Source organism: Apium graveolens, chromosome 10, assembly GCF_009905375.1.
Source record: "Apium graveolens cultivar Ventura chromosome 10, ASM990537v1, whole genome shotgun sequence".
Taxonomy (NCBI): Eukaryota; Viridiplantae; Streptophyta; class Magnoliopsida; order Apiales; family Apiaceae; genus Apium; species Apium graveolens.
The window spans coordinates 7080472-7099521 of record NC_133656.1 but is presented as its reverse complement, the minus strand read 5'-3'; positions in this window follow the sequence as shown (position 1 = coordinate 7099521).

Genomic DNA, 19050 nt, shown 5'->3' with positions numbered 1-19050 from the left:
CTATTTTCACGTAAACAAGAAATCATATAAGCATGTAAATGTGTCAATAAGTCAGAGAAATTAGAGACAAAGTATGTCAAAAGTATTTTTATGAACAGAATTTATGAATTAAATTTGTTCAGTTTTTTATAATTTTTTTTGCTTCTTTTGATTTGTTATTTATTAAGTTCATATACTGAAGATATGAAGTAATAAAATATTCAGTTTACTTAGAATTTTGAAAAATTCCAAGTTCAAATTAATCGAGAAGTCTGGTTATTTATAGAAAAAGTAAAATACTTATCGAGAAGTCAAATAAACGGTTGATATTAAACTTATCGAGAAGTAATTTTGAATTTGAAAAAGGTACATTCGATAAGTCATTTTATTAATTCTTTTCGAGAACTAAGAAATGATTTATCGAGAACTCTTATAAATGCCCAGTTTGTCCGAAAATGGACTAAAAATGATTCTAATTTATTTGAATTGAATCAAATTGAAATCAGAATAAATTTTCCAAAAGTATTTGTCTAAAATAATTCATTGAATTAAATTATTTTAGTTCTGAGTTATTGATAAGTCTCAAAATATCCTTGTCGAGAACTCTGTGAATTAACACTAATAGAGAACTCTACATGGTCTTATCGATAAGTCATAATAGAGCTTATCGAGAAGTCGTTCGAGAAGTCTGTAAATAGACTTATCGAGGACTCACTCGAGAACTCTAAAATGACTTGTCGATAAGTCATTTTGACTTATCGATCTATATCTTTGAGTACTGTTATTCTGCCTTGTGTTAATATTACACATTTAAGATGTAAATTAACAACTAAGCAGTTTACTTAGAATTTGAAATATTCTAAGTTAATTTTTGAGTTTTTTTTAAAAAAAAAATATACAGAGATTCTGAAATATATATAATTCATATTTCAGTTAATTTCCAATTAAATCAAACTAGGTTGATTTATTAGAAATTAATCTGCTGCAACACATTAGCTGAGTTCTTGCCTTAGGATAAAGAATTGAGCATTCCAATTTCACTCACAAGTCTAGTGAAGGTTGCTTCATCCAAAGGTTTAGTAAAAATGTCAGCTAATTGTTTCTCTGTTGGAACAAAAATGAGCTCAATGGTACCATTTGCAGCATGTTCCCTGATAAAATGGTACTTAACATCAATGTGCTTTGTTCTAGAATGATTAACTGGATTAGCTACTATAGATATGGCACTAGTATTGTCACATATAATAACACTAGACCATAGTCCATTAGCTGATTTCTAATCCAAAGCACCTGAGCACAACAACTTCCAGCAGTTATATATTCAGCCTCAGCTGTGGAAGTTGACACAAATTGTTGTTTCTTACTATACCAGGATACAAGTCTTTGACCAAGAAATTGACAGCTTCCACTAGTACTTTTCCTATAAACCCTGTATCCAGCAAAATCTGCATCTGTGTATCCAACAGCTTCAAAACCAGTTCCCTTAGGATACCATAATCCCAAGTTTGGAGTTCCCTTTAAGTATCTGAAAATCCTTTTCACAGCCATCAAATGTGATTCCTTTGGATTGGCTTGAAATCTAGCACATAGACAAGTAGCAAACATGATGTCTCGTCTACTAGTAGTCAAATAAAGCAATGATCCAATCATCCCTCTGTAGCTTGAAATATCCACACTCTTGCCTTTCTTATCTTCATCCAACTTGGTTGCAGTAGATATTGGTGTAGATGCAGGTGAGCTATCCACCATACCAAATTTCTTCAATAAGTCATTCACATATTTGGTTTGGCTGATGAAAATACCATCACTTCTTTGACTAACTTGAAGGCCAAGGAAGTAACTCAATTCTCCCATCATGCTCATTTCATACTCACTCTGCATTAGCCTAGAGAATCTTTGACAAAGCTTTTCATTTGTAGATCCAAAGATGATATCATCCACATAGATTTGAACTCAGATCATATCTTCACCATGCTTCTTGTAGAAGAGAGTCTTATCAATAGTACCTCTGGTAAAACCATGTTTGGGTAGAAATTCTGACAGTGTGTCATACCAGGCTCTAGGTGCCTGTTTCAATCCATATAGAGCCTTGAGTAATTTGTAAACAAAGTTAGGAAATTATGGATCTTCAAAGCCAGGTGGCTGTTGCACATAAACTTCTTCTTCTAGTTCACTATTAAGAAAATCACTTTTGACATCCATTTGATACACCTTGAAATTTGAGTGTGCAGTAAATGCCAGAAAAATTCTTATTGCTTCTAGTCTTGCAAAAGGAGCAAAAGTCTCATCATAGTCAATTCCCTCTTCTTGTGAGTAGCCTTTAGTAACCAGCCTTGATTTGTTTCTAGTAACAATTCCATTTTCATCCATTTTGTTCCTGGACACCCACTTAGTTCCAATTATGCTTCTATTGTTTAGTGCAGGGACTAATTTCCAAACTTTGTTCCTCTCAAACTGATTCAGCTCCTCCTGTATAGCACATATCCAATCAGGATCCAATAGGGCTTCTTCAGTTTTTTTGGGCTCTACTTGAGATAGAAAGCATGCATGTAGGCATTTATTAGCAGTTGTACTTCTAGTTCTCACACCAGCTGAGGGATCACCAGTAATAGCTTCTACTGTATGACTCCTATCCCACTTTCTAGTGTGTGTCTGTTGACTAGTGCCTTCATCATTTTCTTCGATATTACCATGACTGTCATTTCCATTCTCTCCTTCTCCCCCTGAGTTTGTGCCATCAAATTCAGGTGTCTGAAGAGAGCTTTCATTCCCATGATTTTGTTCAGAGGTCTCTTCATTTGTCATTTGTTGTGCCACAACTTCACCTTCCTCATCAGAATCACTATCAATGGTTAGATTCTCAAATGCAAGGGCTTCAACATCATTTACATCAAGGCATTCCAAGCCTGGACACTTGTTATCATCAAAAGTCACATTCGTGCTTTCCATAATTTTCTTTTGATCAATCACATAAACTTTGTAGGTTGTTCTTTCCAATGAATATCCCAGAAAAATTGCTTCAAAAACTTTAGAGTCAAATTTTCCCACATATTCAGAGTTGTCTTTTAGAATATAACACTTGCTTCCAAACACATGTAGATGCTTCACTGTAGGCTTCCTGTTAGACATGATTGAGTAAGGTGATTTTCCATGAGCTTTGTTGTTGAGATATCTGTTTTTAGTGTAGCATGTAGTATTAACAGCATCTTTCCAAAAACTAGTTAGCAACTGAGCATCTTGTAGCAAGGTTCTAGCAGCTTCAACCAATGTTCTATTTTTCCTCTCAACTACTCCATTCTGTTGAGGTGTTCTAGCTGCTGAAAATTCTTGAACAATGCCTTTGCTTTTGCAGAATTCACTTAATGTTGAGTTTCTGAATTCTGTTCCATTATCACTCCTCAATCTTTTCACACTAACTTTTCCTTCAGCTTGCTTCTCAATTTTCTTGATGTGCTCAATTATAATCTTTGGAGTTTCATCTTTAGAGTACATGAACTCAATCTAAGTGTATCTTGAAAACTCATCAACCTTGACAAGGGCATATTTGTTCCTTGAAATGGACAAGACATTTACTGGCCCAAACAAGTCCATGTGAATAAGTTGCAGAGGTGCACTTATAGAATTCACAGATTTTGACTTGTGACTTGATCTTGTCATTTTTCCTTTCTGACAAGCTTCATAAACTTCCAGTTGAGCAAATTCCAGACTGGGCATGTCTCTCACAAGCTCCTTCTTGACTAAGGTGTTGATTGCTTTGAAATTCAAGTGAGATAGCTTCTTATGCCACAATTTGCTTTGCTCTTCTGATGCCTTGGTGTAGAAACAACATACTCCATCCTTATTTGTTGAGTCTAAGTCTGCAACAAACAAGCTTCCCTTTCTTACTCCTTTAAGAGCAATTTCACCAGTCTTTTTGCTAATAAAAGCACAATCTTCTTTGTTGAAAACAACTTGAAAACCTCTGTCTGCAAATTGACTAACACTTAGAAGATTTACTTCTAATCCAGCAACTAGTGCTACATCTTCAATGATAACATTTCCAGAAACAATCTTGCCATATCCCACTGTGAATCCTTTGCTGTTGTCTCCAAAGGTCACCAAAGGGCCATCCATCTCCTCAAATTGTGATAGCAGGGCCTTATCACCTGTCATATGCCTGGAACATCCACTATCAATGATGCATATGACCTTCTTTCCTTTGCCATGCACATAATGAGGATTAAGTGTGTTTAGCTACCCAAGCTGTATTGGGCACTTTCTTCTTGTTAACTAATTTTGCAGAAGTAGAATGAGAATTTTCAGATAAAATGGAATTCATAGACTGTTGAGCGTTTTTCCTTTCAGATATAGAACCAAATTTTGATTATATGAGATCAATTCTTAATTTGTGGCAACTCTTCATCACTTTCATGTTGCAGGGAATGCAGTCAAACTTGTCACAGAATGAATAGGGATCATTAGCCTTAGCTTCATTGTACTTGCAGACTCCTTCAGGTGGATTGCTAACAATCTTTTTACAAAGGTGAGTTAGGTGATTCATTGATCCACAATTCTCACACCTCTTGCTAGGAGCATCTACAACATAAGCAAAATTATTGCTTTTGTTTATCCCAATCTTTCCATTTCTATTCTTCTTTTTCTTTTTGACATCTTCAGCTTTAATCTCCTTCACAGGCTCCTTAGTTTCTTGATTGGCTTTTAGTGTTTCAACAGAGATGGAAGACTGAGTTGTCTCATCATTTTTCTTTTCCTTGTCCTCATCAGCTATCTCCTATTTGATGATCAACTCTTCTTCACTAAAGTTCACCTCACATGCCTTGAACAAAGGTGATTAAACGTTTTTCAAAATAATTGGAACATTCTCAGTTTCAGTTGATTTTCCTTTGTCACTGACAGACTTCTTTTTGTTGTTCAAACCCTCATAATCAAGACCAATGGCAATGTTTGCACATGGCTTGTTCTTTTCATGATATTGGCCAATCAACTCAGAAGCATTTTTGAAGGATTTCAGCTTCACTTCATTCTTCTCTAGCCTTTCTCTCAATACTGCTTTAATTTCACTTGCACACTTTAATTTGTTCTTTAAGTATGCATTTTCTTGCTTAGCAGCATGAAGCTCAACCAGCAATAATTCAGTCTCTTATTTTTCACTCTCAAGTTTTTCATTGATCTTTTTCAATCTGCTAACTTCCTCATTTGCAGCAACCATGCTTGTATGAATGTGGAACATTTCTGTGCTCATCTTTTCAATAGTTTCCTTATATTGACTCACATTTAAATCAATTATGGTAAGAGTTGGCACTTGTGATTTAGATGATGAAGAATCTCCTTGCTCCAAGGCGATGAGTGCATAGTTTCCAACTTCTTCATCTTCATCATTATCTGAATCATCCCAGCTTTTGCCCTCAGCAATATAAGCTTTCCCTTGTTGCTTCTTTAGAAGAGCATCATACTTTGCTTCCAATTCAAGATAGGCTTTATCTTTCTTTTCCTTCTTGGGTTTCCTACATTCTGTAGCAAAATGGCCCAACTCATCACAGTTAAAGCACCTTATATTTGATCTGTCAACAGATCCAGTTTTGTAGCCAGTTTTGCTATCAGGAGTGTGCTTCCCTTTTCCTTTCCAGCTGCTGTCTTTGTTGAAGGACTGTCCTTTGCTCTTGAAAAATCTTGGTTTCTTCACTCTAATGTTAGAGAATTTTTTATCAAAGTAAGCCATTGATTTGTCTAGCTCATCAAGCTCATCAAGAGTGTAGAACTCATATTCTTCATCCAATTCCAGTATGACTTGCTCTTTAGTGTCATTGACTCTTTTCTCACTTGTAGAAATTTCTGGAGTTTGGGATCTTTGCTCATCATTAGAGGTCTGGCCATCATTCACAATCAGTGCACTTGAGCCATCCATTACATATCCTTGACCAGCCCTTAATGATTTCTTTTGAATCATTTCAAGTTCATAAGTTTTCAGAACCCTATAGAGCACTTCCAGTGTGATTCTACTCAAATCCCTTCCTTCTCTGATTACAGAGATCTTTTGTTCCAAATGATCAGGGAGAGTAAGCAAGAACTTCAAATTCACTTCTTCAACATCATAAAATTTATCATGAAGCTGCAAGTCATTTATCAGCTTATTAGACCTTTCAAACACATCAGTAATACCTTCCTTTGGTTTAGCCATAAAACCCTTATACTGAGAAATCAATATCCTTCTTTTATTTGACCTAACCTCCTTAGTTCCTTCACAGAGTATCTCAATCTTTTCCCAGATCTGTTTAGCAGTGTCACAGTTGACAATGTTATTATACATTACATTATCAAGTGACTCAATTACTATCAGTTGCAAAGCATTGTCTAGGGAAACTTTCTCTCTTTCAATATCAGTATACTCAGAGGCATCTTTGGGAGCAAAATGAGCTGGGATAACCATGTCTCCATCTGTGGTTTCCTCAACTCTAACCATAGGAGTGAAGGGCCTATTCTTGAGGATCTGAATGTAAAGGTGATTGGCCATTCTTATAAACAATAACATTTTCTTTTTCCATAAAGTGTAGTTGGCCTTATCAAAGGGAGGAATCTTGATACTACTGATTTTTTGTGTATTCATTTTTCCAAGATCTAATCTGTTTACTTTCAGATTTTGCTCTGATACCACTTGTTAGATATGAATACAACACAGGGGGTGAATGTGTTTTGGCTTAAATGTTTACTTTTTGATCGACTTTGGGTTTAGCAGTTGGTTGTTATTAATGATTTTGTAAAATATATGTTAAACATAAATAACAATGCAAATATGTAAAACAAAGATCTTCAAAACACACTTAATTTTATATTAAAAATCAAGCAGTGTTTTGCTAGAAAATCTCTAAGTTCTTGGTTTAGAACTTAGCTTCTTTCTTGAGAGAGAATACAAGAAATTTGATCTCAATTGTTACTCTTAACTAGAGAACCAGTGTTAAGTTTATAACTCAGTTAACTCCTGGTTTACACAGTGAATAATAAACATGCTATTAGTTTTTCTAAACTGTCACTTGTCATTTCTATTAATAGAAAAGCAAATCTTCCATTTCTGGCTTAGCATATCTTTAGCATCCTGTGTTTACTTTAATCTTCCTCTGTCAGTTAATCTTTGCCATTAATCTTGCACATCTCTCAAACTGCTTTTTGTAGACTTGTCAATTCAGCTGTGTGAATTATTTGTTGATTTGCAACCTTGGATATTGAACTGTTCTGCAATTCTGTACTTAGGGAAATTTCTTCACTTCGAGATCTCCAATTAAGATGTAGAGAACTCGACATCTCGATAGGCATGTTGGCTTGTCGATATCTCTGAAACTTCATTGTTGACTTGACTTATCGACAACTCTGAGTTCTCTAGTGAATTTTGGTTTATCGATAACTCAGAGTTCTCTAATGGACTTTGGCTTATCGATAACTCAGAGTTCTCTAATGAATGTATACTTGTCTGTATCTGACTTATCGATATCTCCAATAGCATTTCCTGAGTTCTCGATAGACAATTCCTGAGTTCTCGATAGGTCTTTCTGAGTTCTCGAATGACTTCTCTATAACACTAATTATGTGACTTGTAGAGATCTTGACTTAGAATGTTTTTCACCAAACAGAATTATTCAACTCCAAGCTTCTTCATAATTCTTCTGAGGCATGACCTTCTTGATCTTCTTGCAGATAGAATTCTTAGGCTCGACACTGTTTAGGGAAAAATGCTCTAGTCGGCTCCATTTATATTTTACAGACTTTAAGTGTTACAAGTATAAATTACAGATTAAGGTTACAATACAACTAATCTTAGGGTTGTCAAGTTATGATACAGGCATGTCTTGCACAATAATCTCTCCCAATTTGTGAGAAGATTGCTTACCACAAATTGATTCATGTTAACAAGACTAACCCCAAGTTTAACTGATTACTGAAGATAACTGTTCATTAATCTTCTACTCAGATCATATGTCCATCTGATTCGCTCCATACTATGATCAGAGATGCTAATGATATTGTTAGCTCTATGTCCATCTGATTTGCTCCATACTATGATCAGATATGCTAATGACATTGTTAGCTCCAGTAATCTTTGACATTATCTATTATATATTACAAATATTATTAATCCAAATGTCATAAACAAAACGTAATAGTGTTGTCTCTAGGGCACAAACGCTAACAGTAAGGTACCATTTTATTAGAGAACATGCTGCAAATGGTACCATTGATCTCATTTTTGTTCCAACAGAAAAACAGTTAGCTAAACCTTTGGATGAAGCAACTTTCACCAGACGTGTATGTGAAATTGGAATGTTAAATTCTTTATCCTAAAGGCAAGAACTCCGCTAATGTTTTGTAACAAATTAATTTCCAGTAAAATCAAAATTAATTTGATTTAATTGGAAATTAACTGGAATATGAGTTAAAAATATTTTAGAAATTTCTGTATATTTAATATTTAAAATTCAAAATTTTGCTTGGAAATTTTCAATTCTAAGAAAACTGTCTAGGTGTTGATTTACATTATCAATATGTGAAATTGGCACAAGACAGAGTCAAAAAGAACAAAAGTATTTAGAAAAATGAGTTCTCGGTAAGTCTAATTGACTTCTCGATAAGTCATTTCGAGATTTCTCGAGTGAGTTCTCGATAAGTCATTTTTCTGACTTCTCGAAGGACTTCTCGTAAACTTTATTATGACTTATCGATAAGTTATTGTAGAATTCTCTATGAGTGTTAACTCACAGAGTTTTCTACAAGTATAAAATTTACACTTATCAATAACTCAGAACTGAGATAATTTAATTTAATAAATTATTTTGGTAAAATACTTTTGACAAAATCATTCTGAATTTATATTGATTTATTCAAATAAAAATTGGAAATAATTCAGTCCATTCAGGCCAAACTGGGTATTTAGTTGACATCTCGACAAGTCAATTTTTAGTTCTCGATAAGAGTCAGGAAAATGGCATATCGATGTGTATCTATTCTATCAAAATGACTTCTCGATAAATAAATTCCAAATGTCCATTTTTAGTTCTCGATAAGTCAATTACCTTTTACTATAAATACCCAAACACCTCGACATATTCCTCTTTATGCTTTCGAGATCTCTAAGTGACCTAATTCTTCCAATTCTCAACCGCTCTCTCTCGTTTCAAACTCTTTCTCTCTACTTTTTCTTACTCAAATTCAGACTATTTCAATGGCATCAAACACAGTTACACCTTTGATCCCAAAGAAGGGCACCAATTACCTTTCTTTTACTGATGCAAATTAGGCTCTTTTGCATCGGTTCCGACTGATGTGAAAAATAATGTAATACATCGTTTTTAGATAGATAACTAATATATTAGATATACTAAGACTTCAGCAAGTGAGAATGGTAATAAAACAGAATTTCATGGATTAAATAATGGGAATGCTTTGTGCCACTATCTAGACTTTCCATCAACCAGTCTATTAACCTCAGTAATCTTGAACCAAACAACATTCTAAAGTTTTTAAACTTGGCGGAAAACAAAGGAAGTGAGAGTTTAGACATGCTTGGTTGGTGGTTTTGGGCAATCAAACGGAATACAGTGTGATTAGAGGTAATGTTGGTATAATAAAGTCAGGTTAGTGAAATTAATACTACCAAAAGCTATGTCTACAAAATTATAACAAAGATAATAAAGGCTGTTTAGTGGCTACTTCATGGCATACATTTCTATTATCTGAAAATGTCAATGTGGACTGACGAAGCTCAGTACTTGGCGAGATTCTTTAGTTGATACTTAGCAATTAGCACTTGCATAGATTTACCCTGTCAGGGTTCTTAGTTTTTGTAAATTTTCAAATAATTAGTTGATGTATGGGCATCATACACCTTGATAGACCCCATTTTTAGAAGACTAACAGTGCAATTTAAAATCACCACCAGACTGTTAGATATTTTAGTGTAATTGAATTAACTAGTTGACCAATATGATTGTAATATTTCATCAAACAAGTCGGGAGAGTGCGGAGTGCATGCTTGTTTGAGTTTATTATGATTTTCGGTACTGGCGGGGGTTGGTGTTAATGTGAAAAGACATGTCTTTTAGACACAACCGCATACCTCAAAGGATGTGTCTTAGGACATGTCTTTTGGACATGTATGGATGTGTCTTAGGACATGTCTTTTGGACATGTATGGATGTGTCTTAGGACATGTCTTTTGGACATGTATGGACGTGTCTTAGCACATGTCTTTTCGACACCTATATAATACTTGCAACAGATTTGGTCATTGATATAAAAAAAATACAAAAGGTTGGTTGTTGAATTCACACAAAATACATCATTCTCTATTCTTATATTCTGATTTTATCCGGTTAAAAATTTTGGATAACCACCAAATTGTTTCAATCTAAAATTGTTTGTCAAGACTTCAGAATAATCCAAGTTATCCTCTATTTTTCTACAACAAAGATTGAAACAAATTTGTATCTGAAGATGGTGAACAACGAATCTGTAAAAGACATGACTAGCAAGTTTGCAAAACTAGACAAGTTTGAGGGACATGACTTTAGAAGATGGCAAAAGAAGATGCATTTCTTGTAACCACATTAAAAGTTGTGTACATTTTAAGTACTCCAATGCCAGAAATGATTGAGGAGGAAACTGTAGAACAGACTAGAAGACGCTGCAAATGGGAGAATGATGACTACATCTGTCGGGGTCACTTCTTGAACGGTATGTCTGATTCTCTTTTTGATATATACCAAAATGTTGAGTCTGCAAAATAATTGTGGGATTCCCTTGAATCCAAGTACATGGCTGAAGATGCTTCTAGCAAAAAGTTTCTGGTTAGTAATTTTATCAACTATAAAATGGTTGATACTAGACCGGTCATGGAACAGTATAATGAACTGTTAAGGATTTTGGGACAGTTTGTTCAACATGACATGAAAATGGATGAATCCATTTCGGTTTCTAGTGTTATAGATAAACTGCCACCCTCATGGAAAGATTTCAAACACACCCTGAAACATAATAAGGAAGAGATGACTTTGGTTGAACTTGGAAGTCACTTCAGAATTGAAGAGGCTTTAAGGGCTCAAGAAATTGAGAATAATCCTAAGGGAAAGAATCAAGTCGGTAACTCTTTTGTAAATATGGTTGAAGATGGTGGATCTTCAAAAAATTCTAACAAAGACAATGGTAAGAAGAGGAAGTTTAAAGGAAATAACAATACCTCTTCTAACAAGAAACCAAAATTGGCATGTTGGAAGTGTGGCAAACCTGGTCATTTCAAGAAGGATTGTCGGGTTGGTAAAGGCAAGCATAACGCTGGTCCAAGTGGATCTAAGGATCCAGAAAAGCAACAAGGTCATATTTTAGTACAAAATTATAATTCTGGGCAGAATTATGTGTCACTAATATCTGAGACATTTTATGTGCAGGATGATAATGTTGCATGGTGGATTGATTCTGGAGCAACAAGCCATGTGTGTAAAGATCTTCGTTGGTTTGAAGATTTTCAACCAATCGAAGATGGATCTATGTTAAAGATGGGAAATGTTGCAACTGAACCAATCGAAGGACTAGGAAATGTAAAGCTTGTTTTTACTTCTGGAAAATATGTATTATTAAATAATGTGTTGTATGTTCCTGGAATTCGAAAGAATCTCTTGTCTGGTGTTGTATTGAATAATTGTGGTTACAAACAAGTGTATGAAATTGACAAGTATATCTTGTCAAAGCATGGACTTTTGTTGGCTTTGGTTATTTATGTAATGGCCTGTTTATGTTGAATGTTAATGTCTCATTTGATGATGAATCTGCTTGTATGGCTTCTAATAGTGCTACCAATAATTCGAATAAATCTAAATTGTGGCATGCTAGACTGGGACATGTACATTATAAATGAATAAAGGATATGTATAAAATGAGTCTCATACCGGCTATTGATATAAACAATGAGAAATGTAAAACATGTATGTTAACTAAGATAACCAGAAAGCCTTTCAAGGACGTAAACAGAATATCTGAAGTGTTGGAACTGATACATAGCGATTTATGTGATTTTCATGCTACACCTTCATTGGGAAATAAAAAATATGTCATTACATTTATTGACGATGCATCTAGATATTGCTATGTTTATTTGTTGAATACTAAGGATGAAGCTCTTGATAAATTTAAAATCTATAAAAAAAAAAGTAGAGTTACATAAAAGTACTATGATTAAAAATCTGCGTACTGATAGAGGAGGTGAGTATTATGATCCAGTATACTTTCAATCTACTGGTATAATACATTAAACCACTGCTCCTTATACACCACAACAAAATGGTGTGGCAGAAAGGAAGAATAGGACTTTGAAAGAGATGGTTAATTCCATGTTATCCTATTCGGGTTTGGATGAAGGTTTTTGGGGTGAGGCTATGTTAACAGCCTGTTATTTGTTAAATAGGATTCCTACTAAGAGGAATAAATTTACCCCTTATGAACTTTGGTATAAAGAGCCACCAAAATTGAGTTTTCTGAGAGTTTGGGGATGTAGAGCAGTTGTAAGGCTCACTGAACCCAAAAGGAGAAACTTGGGTGAAAGAGGTTTAGATTGTATTTTTGTGGGGTATGCTGAGCATTCCATTGCATATAGGTTCTATGTATTAGAATCTAATGATTATGTATCTGTGATGCAATTATCGAGTCAAGAGATGCTGACTTTGATGAAAATAGATTTACATCTATACCTAGACCAAGAGACATGATTCAGAATTCTTTCAGTAGGAACCCGGTTCAAACTGAATATGTTCATGGACCTTCTGAACCAAGGAGAAGCTTTAGAGCTAGAAAAAACAAATCATTTGGACCTGATTTTCAACTTTATTTGGTTGAAGGTTCAAGAGATGAGGTTGAGATTGAGTCTCAGTACCAATATTGTTTTATTATTGAGGAGGATCCAAAAACATTTAATGAAGCAATGACATCAAGGGATGTTGCATTCTGGAAAGAAGCTATTCAGGATGAGATGGATTCAATCATGAATAATAACACATGGGAATTGAGTGATCTACCTCCTGGATGTAAAGCATTAGGAAACAAATGGATCTTCAGAAGAAAAATGAAAGTGGACAGTACCATAGACAAATTTAAAGCCAGATTGGTTATAAAAGGCTTTAGGCAAAAAGAAGGGATTGATTACATTGATACTTATGCTCCTGTTGCTAGGATTTCTACTATCAGGTTGTTGATAGCACTTGCATCTATACACAACCTTGTAATTCATCAGATGGATGTAAAAACTGTATTCTTGAATGGTGAATTAGATGAGGAGATTTATATGAAACAACCGGAAGGGTTTGTTATGCCTGGTAGTGAGCATAAGGTGTGTAAGTTGAAGAAATCTTTGTATAGTCTTAAACAAGCACCAAAAGATTGGCATCAAAAATTTGATAGTATGGTTTTGTCTAATGGTTTTCTTCTTAACCAAGCAGACAAATGTGTTTATAGCAAGTTTGTTGCTTCTGGGAAAGGAGTTATAATTTGCTTATACGTAGATGATATGTTGATTTTTGGTACTGAGCAAAATCAAGTGGATAAAACCAAGAAATTTTTGTCATCTAATTTTGACATGAAAGACTTGGGAGAGGCTGAGGTGATTCTTGGTATAAAGATCAAGCGTACGAAAAATAGTATTTCAACTTCTCAATCTCATTATATTGAGAAGATTCTGAAAAGATTTAACTTTAATAATTGTTCTCCAGTTAGCACTCCTATTGATCCTAGTCTTAAGCTAGTATCTAGTAAAGGAGTTGTAGTATCTCAACTTGAATTCTCAAGAGCGATTGGTAGCCTCATGTATGTCATGATAAGCACTAGGCCAGATATAGCCTATGATGTTGGTAAGCTTAGTAGGTTTACTAGCAAACCAAGTTCACATCATTGGCAAGCTTTAAGCCGAGTGTTCAAGTACTTAAAAGAAACCATGGATTATTGTTTGACTTATACTGAATTTCCTTCGGTTCTTGAAGGTCATTCGGATGCAAGTTGGATTTGTGATAAAGAAGATCATTCTTCCACGAGTGGTTAGGTATTCCTTCTTAGGGAGGTGCTATTTCTCGGGCATCAAAAAAAACAGAATTGCATTACTAACTCAACAATGGAATCTGAGTTTGTAGCATTATCAGCTGCTCGTAAAGAAGTTGAATGGCTAAGAAATCTGATTTATGAAATTTTATTGTGGCCTAAACCGATATCTCCCATATCTATCAGATGTGATAGTGAGTCTGCCTGGCTTGTAACGCTCGGGAAATATTATGTAATTATCGAATTATTACATAAATAAAATATGTAATGATTCTGTCAGCTATGTGTTGCTGTATTATCAATTTTCTGTGATTGTTGGACGCGAGGATTAATTTGATAATTAATTATCGAGCTATATGTATTTAATTCATTTTAAAGTGAATTTATTGAATATTTATCCCTAAAAATGCTAAATTTGCTTCTAAAATTATTTTTATTGTTCTATAATTTCATTTATTATTTTTAGGGATTTATAAAATTTAGAAATCAATATTTTATTCATTATTTAATTTTAAAATGATTTTATGACTCCATTTAATTGTAAAATACGGGTCGGTTGCGCGTTCCACAAAACAATATAAAATTTTTGAAAATTTGATATTATTAATTTTGAATAATTCCCAGATTCTTGAAATTACTTTTGTAAATTTTCAGATTACAATTATCTGTGAATTATTCGTTAAAACGTTAAAATTTCGGTGCACATTCAGGTTATCGGGAAACAATTAAATTAGATAAACATTTATCTCCCCCAAATATTTTTTTCTCCCTCGTCTCTTGTTCTGGACCGCCTCTCATCTCTCTCTTCTTGATCTCACCCTTCTCTCTCTCGTGTCTCTCTATGTAGTCTCTCTCTCTCGTTTCCTCCTCCCCTGCATGTCTCTATTTCTTTTTCTTCTCCCCTGTCTCGCTTTTGCTCCATCTCGTAATTTCTGGTGAGTTTAGCCGGTTGTTTTCGGCGGTTCTTCTAGTATTGCCCTGTTTTGCCCCTGTTTTATTCCCGATGCCGCCCTAATTTTCTTTCCCGGCCGCCGCCGTATTTCCCATCGGCGAGGTGGCCTGTGTACGTGACCTATTGTGTGTGTCTGTATATCGATTGTGTGTGTATATCGATTGTGTGTGTGTATCGACTGGGTGTGTGTGTGCTGGGTGTTTGGGTGTGTGAGTGTGACGCGTGTGAGTTGGTGGTGGCGCGTGTGTTGCTGGTTTTGGTTGCCTGATTCTGTGTCCTCGAATGAAATTTTCATTTATTAATTTATTTTATTTAATTTCTGCAGAAATTGTTTGATGGACATTCGTGAAATAAAAATATTTATGCGGGAATAATTATAAAATTATCGGTGAAATTTACGTAGGATGCCCGATATAATGGGAACCCGTAAATTTTACCGCCGTCGGCTGATGCCCGATATAATGGGAACCCGTAAATTTTACCGCCGTCGGCAATGAGCCTCGGCGAGCCGACGGTGGACTATGATGACGCAGTTCTGAGTCCTACGAATAAAAATATGAACAAAAATAATTAATAACTGAATTGTATTGGTGATTGGGATTGGCGTATGGATTGTGAATTGGATGATTGGTTGTTGTTATGTTGTGATTGACGTCGATTTGATCTCGATAGGTAGACCGATAAACAAAGGAGGCGCTGCCCGATTTTCGGGAAATTAATTCCGAAATATCGGGAACGTAACCTATAATTATCGGAAACGTCAAATAATCATATACAATTATATTATATGAACTGGACTGCGATTGAGACAAGATAATTTATAAATAATCGATTACCCTGTTTTTGAAAACGACGAGTATACGTATTTTCTGAAAATGAATACCGAACCGAATTTCGAAGATGTGAACCATAACTGCTATGTGTATTTCGATAATACATATAAATATGAATTCAGTTATGAAATCGTATGGGTAAAATAGGATGACAATTTGATGTAAGCTTAAGCGATTATCTGAATTAGGATATTTCAACCCTGTAGGTTTTAGACGGAAGATCCAAGATGTGACGTTGGACTAGGAATGATCTAGTGATTAGACGTTGGGATTAATGAAGTTCCAATCGAAGAACCTGAGTGTCGGGATCGTATCCAGAATCGAATAGTAGTTTGTCAATAAAGCCGAACGATCAAAGTCGAACTAAAGTCAATAACGGTTAAAGCTTATTGAGGCAAGTACCCCTGACTTCACTTATTGTTCAAGTGATAATTATTTCGAATCATAGTATGCAAGTATTCCTAACCTTTCTCCTTAAATACTGCAAACATTTATTCGCTCCTATTCTAAGTTCAGAATAGTTAACTGTTTTATATTTCGCTGCAATTACTCTTATTATGCCAGTTCTTTTAATTATTGTTCCTATAATTCGATTGCTCTCTTGAGCAAATACCCATTCGTTCGGGTTAATTGTGAACCCTAATTTGGGATGTGTTGAAATCAAAATGATTTGATATCAAAATACTCCACGGACTGGATAGTTACTATATATATATATAAGGACCAGTAATGAGCTAGATCCTATGGGCCGGAGATGGACCGGACCCTTTAGGCCATAGTTGCCTGGGTGCCCCATATGTTGGTTGGGTCTATGCAGTTCGGTATAGATCCGCACTATCTCCTGACTGATCAGCAGGTTATAGTGCATATGTTGGTTTCTAGTGTTCAGTCCAATTTATTGTTGTTCGCCATTAATGGCATTCCCTCTTGAAATAAAATGTGATTATGGGTTAAAGTTATTCTTTCTTAGCCCTCAGTTTCGGGAAATTACAATGTTTCTAAATATATTCGAGATTCAGATTGTTGCTGCAGCATTAGTTGCTCAGTGATAATTAGAATCTTGAATGAATTGAGATCTTCTTAATTATTCAACCCGTCCTTATCAGGCTGGTTTAGCAGGCTAAGTCTATGGAAACTTAGTCGATAATGATGGATACTGAATAGTTAGGAATTTCTTGAACGTCGTTTTATGAATAGTTATTGCATCCATTGCTCAATTATGAGATGATACCAGAAGCTATTTGGAAAACACGCGATCTCTAAAGTTCTTACAAAAATGTCATTATGTCCTAAGTGATTCATAGCAATGCAAATCAAATTGATTTTAAGATAACGAGATATATCCTTCAAATGATTTCGTGTTTCACCCTTCAAAATATTTCAGAGATTTTGTTTGGAAGTTTTCTTTAAAATTAATATTTGAAACTCAAATTATATACTTGCTGGGCATTTTTGGCTCACTCTTGCTTTGTCAATTCTTATTTCTGCCAGAAACAGATAAGGACTAAAGTGAATAGCTTTGATAGACAGCAGAAGTTAGAGAAGTTTCTGTTGCGAGAGGTTGAAGGTGTTAGAAGAATGTGACAAGAGCATTAGTTCAAAGGTATATATACTTGTATTATAGTTGAAGTGAGTTGTAGAAGGTTAGATTCTTATTTCATACAATAACCTGTAAAAGATCCGGACTCAAGGGGTTATTTATTTATTTCTTTACTTTATGTAATAATGGTTTAGTAACACCAAATCTTGACCCCGGATTTGGGGTGTTACAGTTTGGTATCAGAGCTGCAGGTTATTGGTCACTGAAATAAGAATAGGTTAGAGTAAGATAGGAATGATAGGTCGTACAGGATAGGAAAGACCCTAGACATATTCAGGATAAATTGAGTTGAGTGCGAATTAGGGTTAGCAGATCCGATAAGGAGTCGGTAAGATAGGATTGATGAAAAAGTTCAAGGCGAATATCACAACATTATAGGTATATTAAAACCTCAGATCATACAATAATAAGGAATCGACGAAGACTGGGTATGTTACCCTACTTTTCATGTGGTTTGAAGGAAATGCGGGTGATCTCGTAAGCATTTGTGTAAGGGAAACTAGGTGAGTGATGGCATGATTTAACTTAGAATTAGGTAGAAGGAAAGCTTATCGTCGGAGGCAACCAGTGAATGGAAGCTGATGAAGAACCAACGTTGCACGTTTTGAAGGCATCACCGTTGCGAGAAGATTCTTATCACTTATCGGGAACTGCGCAAGGAATAATATCTACCTTACTAGATGGAGGTAAGACTAGCAAGAAGGTGCGCCCTTATCTATAGACAGAACCTCGAATTGCATGCGTGCTTGTAAGCATAACGTCAAGGACGATGATAAGAATATGAAAGACCAGGACAGGCGTTAGCATTGGGGTCGATCTATGAATAAAATGATATACAACGGTAAATGAGGTTTCATCGACTAAGAAATGCGAATAGAAGGAAAAGTATAGAAGGCGTACCGAAGTAGAAGGACCTTTATATGAACATTCTTTCAATTAGATATTTTAGTGGTAAACCATAAAAATAGCAAGTAATGTATATAGTAATGACGACCAAAATAATTGATTTCCAAAACTTTAAAAATGAGATTTCGGAAAAGATTTTCTTAATCAACTTTCAGAAGATTTTTGCATGAAATGAGTTTTACAAATGATTTGTCAAACTACTACTTATGTTCTTGTTATTATAAAGAGAAAATGATCTAAAAAGAAGAATGGAATTAGACTCAGTGTTGTTATTCAAAGGGCCAAGTAGACCCATCAGCAGGAAGAAGGTTTAAGGTTGCTGTGAAAAAAATGAAAGTAAACGTTGTTTAATAAAATTAATAATTGAATCAACGTATTAAAATATTATTTCCCCACTTTATAAGATTAATAAAATTTAACGAGATTCGTGATTCGAATGGACGCAGAATGATTGAAGGAAATGGCAGAATCTTCTAGACGGTAGCAGAAGAATCATATGTTATCGACAAAACTGAGGCGTTGCGTGATCGATGGTTATTTATACGGAATAAATGGAATCTAAAGCAATGGTTATAAATTTCGGAAGGACGCGATTAAGATCAAATTATTGAAGTAGTTGATGTGAAGACAGTTCCAGGAAGCATTTCGAAGCAATGATGTGACTTGAATCGTGAACCTGTATCCGCACGATCCTGAAGACATACGTAAGTGAAGCGTGG